Genomic DNA, 11,394 nt, shown 5'->3' with positions numbered 1-11,394 from the left:
TGTTCTGCTTTTGGATCCTGCCAGAGGGGGCTGTTGCTGCTGCTGGGGCCAGGAGGACCGCCACTTGGGGTGTCTCCCTGCCTGGAGACCCAGTGTGCTGGCTCTGGCCCAGCCTTGCCCCCCCTGCCTGCCTCCAGCCCTTGCTGGAGCCTTGTCCTGTCCTCCAGTGCTGGGGAGCACTTAGGATTCCTTGCCTGCAGCCTGAGAGCGCTGCTCTCTGCCCTTCAGCGCTGGGGAGCGCTGAAATCCCCTGCCTAGCGCTTGAAAGCGCTTTATTTTGGCCCTAGCGCTGTGAGCGCTGTATTTTGTCCTGGAGGCGCTTGGGAGCGCCTGCCCTTCGTTGCTAGCGCTGCTAGCGCTTGGTGTGCCCAGCCGGTGCCCACCCGGCATCTGATCGCCCCGTGTGGCGATTTGGCGGCGCGGGTGCCACCCCGCTCATTGCCGCTTTGTTTTGCCCGTTTTTGTAATTGGATTCACGAGGGAGCCCACTCCTCGGATCATGGGAGCCCGCCTGCCTGCCTAAGAAGCGAGCCGCCGCGCTGCCCACGGCGACCCGGAAGTGGTTGGGGGCCCGACCAATCCCAGCGCGGCCCGGGAGAGGCAGACCGGAAGTCAGGCAAACCGCAGCAGGACAAGGACAGGCCTTCAACGAACAGGAAGCGGACGGGAGCCCACCCCGCGCTCCTGAGGCCGGGAGAAGTCTGCGGATCGTGGCCGGGGCTCCCAAGGACAAGGGAGAGCCTCGGAGCCCCAGAGAGAAGAATCCCAGCACCAGGGAGGCGGCGTAAGGTGCGGGCGGGGCCCCGTTGACAGAAGGAGAGCCCCGCTGCCCAGGAGAGAGACGCCGCCGGGACCCAGCGACGTCGGAGTCCGGTGAGTGCGGGCAGCTGGGGGAGTAGGGCCCCACTATTCTGCAAAGGCCCTGTGGGGGCCCAGGCATATTCCCGGAGCGGCCCCGGAAGGCAGCGGGCCGCTCCCCCTTTGGTCACCGTCCCGCCATACGCCGCGTACGCTAGATGCGTGCAGAATCGCACCTGGCCCACGTCGAAGAGTACGCTCGAGGCGTACTGAGCCCCAGTTGTTTGAAGAGCCCGAGAGGCTCAAGGCAGGCACCGCCTTTGTTTAATTGGGGCCCACGAGAGGCTCAGTGGCCATTTGTTGTTGAGTCCCTCAGAGGGACTCCACCAGTTTTGGGGGCATTCTCCTTCTATGCCCATAGGCCCCAGTGGGCCCTTTGCGACCCCGAGTCCCCAGAGGGGGGACTCCCACGTTCAGGGGCATTGTTCTATTAGAGCCCAGAGAGGCTCTTGCGCCCACAGTTGCTTTGCGAGCCCGAGAGGCTCAGGGTGCCACTCAGTTTGTGAAGAGCCCAGTGAGGCTCCAGCGTTGGCCCATCATTGTCTTTACAGCTGCCCAGCACTTCGTGGGCAGCTGCCACGTTTAGGCTTACTGTGCTGTGCTGCCTGCGCAGCTCCCCTGACATTGAGACTCAGGGCATTCAGCCCCTTGCGAGGCCATTTGGCCTGGGGGACAATTCTAGTGTTGTGCCATGTGCACCCTGCGCAATTTATGATTTACTGCTTATGTGGTTTCTGCGCAAATGTTCTACCTGCACCTCTGAATGTGTTTTAATGTTTCATGTGCAATTGTCTATGTTATTACCTTTGCTAAAAGTGACCTGCTTAGGTGATTCTTTATGTTTTTATTCCCCTTTGCTAAAAGTGACCTGCTTAGAGGAATGTTTGTTTACCTTTGCTAAAAGTGACCTGCTTAGGTAATTGTTTATGTTTTTATTCCCCTTTGCTAAATGTGACCTGCTTAGGTGATTATTTTAGGTTTCCTTCCCTTTGCTAAATGTGACTTGCTTAGGTGATTGTTTTCCTTTCATAGGTCCTGATGATAAGGTCCTAGTTCCCTGCGTGATTTCCCTACAGTGTTTAGGGTGGCGTAGGAGGTATTTACCCTTTACCAGTAGTTACTGGTTGTATGCTACATTTACTATTTCTGTGTTACAGTCATTATATGTTTATGTGCTAAGTGTTATACCTACAAGTGCATTCCCCTGACAGTGGTCCAGGTGGCCCTGTCCTGTACATAATCCCTTGTAAATCTTGCCCGTGCCTGTTGGCACATTGTAAAGTGTGTGTGTTATCTAATGTGTTTTTATTATTATAATACAAAGGCTATTTTTGATATAACCTTGTGTGGAGTTTCCTTTGTGGTGGGCCTAGGGTGTTGTCGCTGGGGTGCGCGCAAACGCTTTACACATCGCCTCTGAGATTAGCCTTGCTGCTCGCGTCACGTTACCTAGAGGGTGAGCAGGGGTTGTCTTGGTGTGTAACTCCCTTGCCCTGACTTAGAAATGGTGATCCCTGACTGACTTTGGCATGAGCCTTGGCCGGCCGGGGGTCCCGTTTCTAACATTGGTGGCTAGCGGTGCGGATTGGACTTGCGTTTGCGCTGTACCACAGTGGCGACAGGCCACATTACAAAACTCTGCAATTTTAGATAACCACATTTTGGGGATTATTGTTTTTTTAGGGAAGTTCAGTTTTGCTTCTCCTGAAAGGTGTCATTTTGTAATTTCTGTTCAGTACATTTGTTCCCCGCCCTGCTTCCAGAGTTTGGTACCTGTGTCACTTGTGGTCAGGTTGAGAAAATCAGGGGTGGTAGAAACTGCCTTACCAGTCCGAGGGGAGGGTGTGTGTGAATGAGTGGTGTGTTGCACTGGACAGTGGAGTGCAAGTTCTCTGAGATAGGAAGCTTGCTGAATTGTGTTAATTGTGTACTCCTGTGTAAGCTCAGACCCCCAGGTTCCCTGTGTCAAACTCTTCTTGAGAACGTCCGCTAAAATGGAGCCTGTTTTTGATCTCTGTTGTCTTTTTAGGTACAGTAGGTCAGAGCTGGTCAGATTCTGTGAAGAGGGAGGCATGGAGGTGAGTGAGTTGGATACTCAGTCCCAGCTTAGGGACAGCCTGATCCAATGGCAAAAGGGTCAGTGGGATCTTGAGCACAGTGAGAGAGATAGGGCCCGGGCCGCATGTCATGAGGATGGTGAGTCTGTGGAGAGCCCTGAAGAATGTGAGTTGTATGATGATGACAGTGGATGGATATCAGCAGATAGTGAGGACCCCATAGATAGGGAGTCCCTTGCTGGGTCCAGTGTCAGTACCAGCGCCCCATCCCTTGTCCTGTCCCCAGAGGAGTGGTTAGATAGGAGGGAAGAGCGGGAGCATCAGCTAGCGATGGAACAGCTCAGGTTGGAGCACGCCAAGCTAGAGGCTGAAAGGGCCTTGTTCAGGGAGAAGGTAGCCCTAGAGGATAGGTTATCCCCTGAGTGCAGTTGTGGTTTTCTGGATTCCCCAGGGAGGGTTGAATCCAGTGGTGGCAGCTATTTAAGTGTTAGTGTAGACAGTCCCACTCCCAGTTTCCCGAGTCTGGTACCTGTTCCCCCAGAGGAGGAGTGTCGGTTGAAGTTCAGGAACCTTAGGAGACTGCCTCACCAGGATTGGGAGGAGTATTCCGATGAGTGTGAGGATGCACTGATTGATTGGTTAAGGGTTCACGGGGAACCTGAGTATTATAAGCTGTTCAACCTAGTTGTCAGGGAGCAGCTGCTCAATTGTTCTGCGCCAGAGTTGCGCCAACACCTGTTAGGGTGTGGATTGATTAAGCCTTGTGAGCTTGCAAGGGAAGCAGAGCGCTGGGACAGTGCGAGAGGTTCTTTAGAGTCACTAGTGAGTGATTCCAACAATAGTGGGTCAGGTGTCTTCCAGCCCAGTGTGGTGGAGGAGGGTGAGAGTAGCCCAGCTAGGTCCCTGGTTAGTGAGAAGGGTGTAGGGGCTGACTGCCTGTCTCAGTGGAGCGGGAGTGAGTGTGTGACCGAGAGTCCCCAGACGCCCGAAGCCCTGTCACAGAGCCTGGATGGTTTCTTTAGGGAACACCAGGAAGGGAACCTAGGCTTGCCTGTTAGTTCACTTGAGGGAGATCTCCTAGTGGGTAGAGGACCTGGAGCATCTGTAAGCGGAGCTTCTATGGTTCTAGAGTCTGGCAGTAGCGCTCCAGTAGGGAGGGTACAGGAGTCCAGCGAAAGGAGTGATGGGGGATAGTATGTGAGTCCCCAGAAGTCCTGGAGTGCCAGGCATTGGTTCCACCAAAGGTTCTAGACCGGAGGTTGGAAGGCCAGGTTCAGGATCCGCCTGACCTGAAGGGTGGGACTACTGTAATCAGTGTCCTGACCAGTTCTTTTTCCAGAGGTACCGCCCCGGTTGGGAGGGAGCAGGACTCTGGAAGGGGGTGCAGAGGGTGGGAGAGCCCACCTCTGACCCCGGTACCACCTAAGGGGTTAAACCCTAGGTTGGGAGAATGTTGTTTAGAGGGGACCCCTCGCAGGAGGAGGAGGAACCCTAGGAGAAGAGGTAAGGGGAGGAGAGCCTTCCCTGAGACTCCTGGTCCGCCTAAGGTTGTAGACCCTAGGTTGGAGAACCAGTGGCAGTCTAGCCCTGTCTTACAGACTGGAAGAGTGGAGCATGGCTATTATGTGCCAGGGGTTACTACCCCCCACTTTGTGGGTAGGCAGGATCCAGTGGTACCTGGATGGCCTAGGGCCTGGTCCTCGCCGAGGGCAGCTGGAGAGTACCAGTGGGGTACCCCATTTAGTCCCTACAGTAGTTTTAGAAGGAACCCTAGGGGTTCACCGTGGCGTAAAACAGGAGGGTGTCCCTGCAGTTGTGGGCCCGCGTCCTTGTTTTATCGCCCCAAGCAGGGAAGCCCATCACAGTGGTGATTGGTCTGCCCTGCGTTTTGGCTGGAAGGGGGTTGTGTTGGACTTGGGCCTTAGGGCAGGTTCACCCCTAATCTTTTTGCTTTTATTTGTGACCCTGTGTAGTGATTTTTGGGTCTCTGCGCACTTTTTCCCTGTGTCCCAGAGTAAAGTGCGTGCATGTAGTATGGCTGGCCTGCCCTCCCATAGGAATGCATGGAGAATGTGTGTGTCCATGTTAGTTCCTGATGTGTGGGGAGTGCAGGCTCGAGTTTAGTATGTATGAACTTGTGAGAACGAATGCTGCGAGATGGTGTATGCGGCATGTATGTGTCTAGAAGGGAAGTGCTACTTCTTGACATTGATGTATGTGTGCAGTGAGGGTGCTGGAGGGTGATTGGCTGGAGCTGGCTGGCATGCCAGGCTCCAGGAAGTCTGGATGGGTCTGCCCGGTGGTGAGTGTGAGATCAGCATGAGTGATGTGTGGGAGGAGTGCACCTGGGTCCTGGATGGGCTGGGTTTTTCCCCACACAATGCTGGCTCCGCCCCCCTGTGGTTTGTCTAATGACCCAAGCCTCTCCAGTGAATGAAAGGGGTGGTTGGGCCATCAAGGGTACTCCCAAGCCAGCTGCAACTGGTTTCCCCCCACCCTGCACCCTGAAGACAAAGGAATTTACAGTATAAGAAGGGGCTGTGTCCCCTTACAATTTGTTCTGCTTTTGGATCCTGCCAGAGGGGGCTGTTGCTGCTGCTGGGGCCAGGAGGACCGCCACTTGGGGTGTCTCCCTGCCTGGAGACCCAGTGTGCTGGCTCTGGCCCAGCCTTGCCCCCCCTGCCTGCCTCCAGCCCTTGCTGGAGCCTTGTCCTGTCCTCCAGTGCTGGGGAGCACTGAGGATTCCTTGCCTGCAGCCTGAGAGCGCTGCTCTCTGCCCTTCAGCGCTGGGGAGCGCTGAAATCCCCTGCCTAGCGCTTGAAAGCGCTTTATTTTGGCCCTAGCGCTGTGAGCGCTGTATTTTGTCCTGGAGGCGCTTGGGAGCGCCTGCCCTTCGTTGCTAGCGCTGCTAGCGCTTGGTCTGCACAGCCGGTGCCCACCCGGCATCTGATCGCCCAGTGTGGCGATTTGGCGGCGCGGGTGCCACCCCGCTCATTGCCGCTTTGTTTAGCCCGTTTTTGTAATTGGATTCACGAGGGAGCCCACTCCTCGGATCATGGGAGCCCGCCTGCCTGCCTAAGAAGCGAGTCGCCGCGCTGCCCACAGCGACCCGGAAGTGGTTGGGGGCCCGACCAATCCCAGCGCGGCCCGGGAGAGGCAGACCGGAAGTCAGGCAAACCGCAGCAGGACAAGGACAGGCCTTCAACGAACAGGAAGCGGACGGGAGCCCACCCCGCGCTCCTGAGGCCGGGAGAAGTCTGCGGATCGTGGCTGGGGCTCCCAAGGACGAGGGAGAGACACGGAGCCCCAGAGAGAAGGGTCCCAGCACCAGAGAGGCGGCGTAAGGTGCGGGCGGGCCCCCGTTGACAGAAGGAGAGCCCCGCCGCCCAGGAGAGAGACGCCGCCGGGACCCAGCGACGTCGGAGTCCGGTGAGTGCGGGCAGCTGGGGGAGAAGGGCCCCACTATTCTGCAAAGGCCCTGTGGGGGCCCAGGCATATTCCCGGAGCGGCCCCGGAAGGCAGCGGGCCGCTCCCCCTTTGGTCACCGTCCCGCCATACGCCGCGTACGCTAGATGTGTGCAGAATCGCACCCGGCCCACGTCGAAGAGTACGCTCGAGGCTTACTGAGCCCCAGTTGTTTGAAGAGCCCGAGAGGCTCAAGGCAGGCACCGCCTTTGTTTAGTTGGAGCCCACGAGAGGCTCAGGGGCCATTTGTTGTTTAGTCCCCCAGAGGGACTCCACCAGTTTTGGGGGCATTCTCCTTCTATGCCCATAGGCCCCAGTGGGCCCTTTGCGACCCCGAGTCCCCAGAGGGGGGACTCCCACGTTCAGGGGCATTGTTCTATTAGAGCCCAGAGAGGCTCTTGCGCCCACAGTTGCTTTGCGAGCCCGAGAGGCTCAGGGTGCCACTCAGTTTGTGAAGAGCCCAGTGAGGCTCCAGCGTTGGCCCATCATTGTCTTTACAGCTGCCCAGCACTTCGTGGGCAGCTGCCACGTTTAGGCTTACTGTGCTGTGCTGCCTGCGCAGCTCCCCTGACATTGAGACTCAGGGCATTCAGCCCCTTGCGAGGCCATTTGGCCTGGGGGACAATTCTAGTGTTGTGCCATGTGCACCCTGCGCAATTTATGATTTACTGCTTATGTGGTTTCTGCGCAAATGTTCTACCTGCACCTCTGAATGTGTTTTAATGTTTCATGTGCAATTGTCTATGTTATTACCTTTGCTAAAAGTGACCTGCTTAGGTGATTCTTTATGTTTTTATTCCCCTTTGCTAAAAGTGACCTGCTTAGAGGAATGTTTGTTTACCTTTGCTAAAAGTGACCTGCTTAGGTAATTGTTTATGTTTTTATTCCCCTTTGCTAAATGTGACCTGCTTAGGTGATTATTTTAGGTTTCCTTCCCTTTGCTAAATGTGACTTGCTTAGGTGATGGTTTTCCTTTCATAGGTCCTGATGATAAGGTCCTAGTTCCCTGCGTGATTTCCCTACAGTGTTTAGGGTGGCGTAGGAGGTATTTACCCTTTACCAGTAGTTACTGGTTGTATGCTACATTTACTATTTCTGTGTTACAGTCATTATATGTTTATGTGCTAAGTGTTATACCTACAAGTGCATTCCCCTGAGAGTGGTCCAGGTGGCCATGTCCTGTACATAATCCCTTGTAAATCTTGCCCGTGCCTGTTGGCACATTGTAAAGTGTGTGTGTTATCTAATGTGTTTTTATTATTATAATACAAAGGCTATTTTTGATATAACCTTGTGTGGCGTTTCCTTTGTGGTGGGCCTAGGGTGTTGTCGCTGGGGTGCGCGCGCAAAGGCTTTACACATCGCCTCTGAGATTAGCCTTGCTGCTCGCGTCACGTTACCTAGAGGGTGAGCAGGGGTTGTCTTGGTGTGTAACTCCCTTGCCCTGACTTAGAAATGGTGATCCCTGACTGACTTTGGCGTGAGCCTTGGCCGGCCGGGGGTCCCATTTCTAACAGTTGTAATAGATTCTTCGCCACTATTCGATAAGTCGATCAATGACATGTCATTTTGGATTTCATGTACATTTTCACAACTGAACTCATTCGATTGCCCATCCTGTTGCTCCTGGATGTCATCTTTTGGGTGATTTCCTTTTGGCTGTAATTGCTCTTGTGTATCTTCTGGTGGGTTTTTCTTTAAAGTTGGCTTGTACTTTATTTCTTTCAATATATCAATTAATATGGCTGGTTAAGTACTTAATTTATCTATTATTTGATCACATTTGCAGATGCATTGCAAATCTGTACTCTTAGGTGGTTGGGACTTCTTCAATTGATTGGTCATTATATCTATTTTGGTATTAATACTAGAAACCTGAGTTGCCATAATATTCATAAGATCGATCTGGACGTCCAATTTATCTGATTGCATATTTAATACTGATATCGACGTTTGCAAGATGTTTAAGAATGAAGAATGTAAAGAGGATAAGTTATCTATCTCCATTTGGTTGGTATATTTTTTCGGCTTACCTGCATTAAATCCTCCTGTTTCGAGATAATCCTGCTGGAGTGCCGAAATACTTAAACTTATTTCCGATTGAATTTCGGAATGATCAATTTGATCCTGCCTTGTATTGACTACTGAACAATATGGTGAATCATACTTTACCTCCGTAGGAATCTGGGTAGAACAGTGACTTGATATTTCTATAATTGAGGAAGGATCATGCTTTGATTCAGTGCCAATAGGTCTTATTGCAGAAACTTGTTTTTTTTTCATCTTTTTGCTTTATAGATTCTATTTGCATGATAACAGGGGTAATTGCCGAATTTCATTGATTTTATGTTTTTATTTCCACAGCTTCAACCAATTCCACATTCTCCATTATTAATGTTGAGTGTAACCATGAGATTTGGAGTACATCCTTATTTGAAGCCTTTATATCACACAAAGTTACAAGGTAATCATGGCGTTCATTATTCTGTACTTGTTTGTCCCTGTTCGGTGTGGAGTGGAAATGCTCCGGTATTTTAAGTTTGTATGTTGTTGCTATTTCATTCTGTTGCGGATTTCTTTTGTCAGATTCCATACTCATATCAATGAATATTGGCTGAGTGTCTCCCAAGTCATTCTTGTTATTGTTTACTGAATGTATAATTGCCTGTACATTTGGTGGATTTTTGGCAAATGTTCCTAATTTCTTAGATCTGTTGGTATTTGATCCATTATTCCTACACTTTCCTTATATCCGGGCACTGAGTAGGATGCCGTTACATGAGGTACTAGTTGTGGAACTTCTTGCAATTCAGCAGCGTTTGGTTTTTGTAGAGCAAGAGGTGTAAGCAAACCCTTTATGTTACCTGTTTCTGAAAAGATGGCTGCTGCCGGGTCTTTCAGAAAGAAAAATGTGCTTATTTTTTGTTTGGGCCCTATAGTTTTTTCCAGGATTGGTTTCCAGTTGAGAGGGTGTTGAGGAAGGATAATTTCCTGTCCCTTGGGGTCTTATGGGAGATGTCCCCCTTGTTATTGTTGAGTTTTTTTGCGATTTGTTTTGTTTGTGTGTTTTTTGTTACGGGGGCACCTGCCTTACCTGTCCTGATCTCATTTTACTCTTCTGGTGTACCAGCACTTAGGAGTTACCATCGGTGATTTCTTGTGTCTGCTTTAGCAGTTTGTACCACAAGTTATGTCCAGTTGGCAGACTCCTCGGTGTGCCCTAAAAGCCGAGGATCTTATGCGGAGGAAAAACTAATACCCACACTCCGTTCTGCGAGCGCTATAGTAAAATGCTCCTTCTCGGAGTTCAAACTGGACATTGATGCTTAACCCAAACTTCCAATACACTTCGGCAAAAATCAACTGTTGCTTATATTTAGAAACTGCTCTTACATTTCAACAAAGCTAGCTTGCCATTTTTGCTAATCACCACTGTATCTGAAATAATGGTGTTTTTGCCTCAAAATTGCGGGTTGGATATGGAGGCACACGCTCACGCAGCCCTCATGGCTCTCAGTGCCACGGATCACCTCCGTGGCCACTGCCACACCGCCTGCTTCTGCTTGCGTCTGCTCCAGGCTCAGAGTTATATCTCCAAATGATATGACCCGTTATATCCCAGTTCCAGTGGGTGACGCACAACCCTCAGACTTCTTTTATATGGGAGGATGGGGGGAATTCCTTTTCCTTTAACCACCCGGCCGGGGGGGGCGGGATAATGCGGGGGCTGGGGAGCACAGAGCTTTCTAGCTCGTGACCCACTCAACCCGGTATCTTGATCCGTCCCCTCACCACAGCGCCACAGCACTCACAGCCCCACTTCGATCCCATTTACCTTCACTGTTGCCTGCTTTAGCTCCGTTGTGACGTGAGGAAAGGTGAAAGCAAGGGAGCATGAGAGCAAGGTAGTGAAAAACGAGCCGCTACCACTACTGGCTCTCCTCCACCTTGCTGCTCTCTTCGCTCGATCCGCCAGCTCCAACACCGCCAAAAGCCGCACACCGCACGCCCGCTTCTCACCTCTGGCACCTGGCAGTCACAGTTCCTTACGCCGTCACCGCTAGCTTCTCTCCTCTGGGAGCTCAGGCGGTCCTGCGGTCACGGCTCCTTACACTGCCACACACAGGCAGCTCTTGGAGGCCGCTCCTGGTGGTCACGGCTCCTAACGCCGCCACTGCACGCCGCACGCAGCACGCCGGCTTCTCTCCCCCGGCTCTGGCTCTGTATCTGGATCTGTGCCACAGTGCAAGCGTGTCTGCGTTGGGAGAGAAGATTGTTTATGTGCAGGAAGGTCTCCCTTCCTGCACATAAAGAATCTTTAAATGTCGTTTTGTAATCGCTTTTGTAATAATTTGTAAAAAATGCCTTTTTGTAACTTCTATGTGTGCTGCTTAATGGAGCACACATAGAAGTTAAATGGCATTTTTTAAATGATTGTTTCTGTGCAGGAAGGGTGAGCATCCTGCACATAACCAATCATAGGCAATTTGCTGTTTCTATGTGTGCTTCACAAGGCAGCACACATGGAAACAGCAAAATCTTGGAGAAATAAAGCATTTCTCCTCGTGTTGCCTGTTTTAGACCAGGTTTTCCTTGGTCTTAATTTTGGCAATGTCTCCTATTTACGCTGCCCTTGTAAATAGGGGACATCATCAAAATCAATGGGTGTTGCTGTGGAATGCCCATTGCAACACCCATTGCCCTTACCTTTAACGCTAAACACAGTGTGAAAAACTGCATTGTAAATAAGGCGAGGCAGCTATCGTCATCACAGCGTCACTGAAAGTGATGTTGTGGTGGAGATAGGGGCTTGTAAAATATGCCTCTAGGTGTGATACAATAGTTATAGCAAGGTTATATTTTTTGGCAGAAGCTGAGTAAAACACATTTTTGGATGAAAGCACAGGTTAGGTTCTTGGACTGCTGAAAATGCATCAGCTGTTTGGTAAGAGCAAGGGATGCAGAGATGATGCAGTTTTAAATTAATGTTTCACTTATTGACAGGGGTTGCAAA

The sequence above is a fragment of the Lissotriton helveticus genome, chromosome 1_1, assembly GCF_964261635.1.
Source record: "Lissotriton helveticus chromosome 1_1, aLisHel1.1, whole genome shotgun sequence".
Classification (NCBI taxonomy): Eukaryota; Metazoa; Chordata; class Amphibia; order Caudata; family Salamandridae; genus Lissotriton; species Lissotriton helveticus.
The sequence above is the reverse complement of the archived record's forward strand: the minus strand, read 5'-3'. Positions refer to the sequence as shown.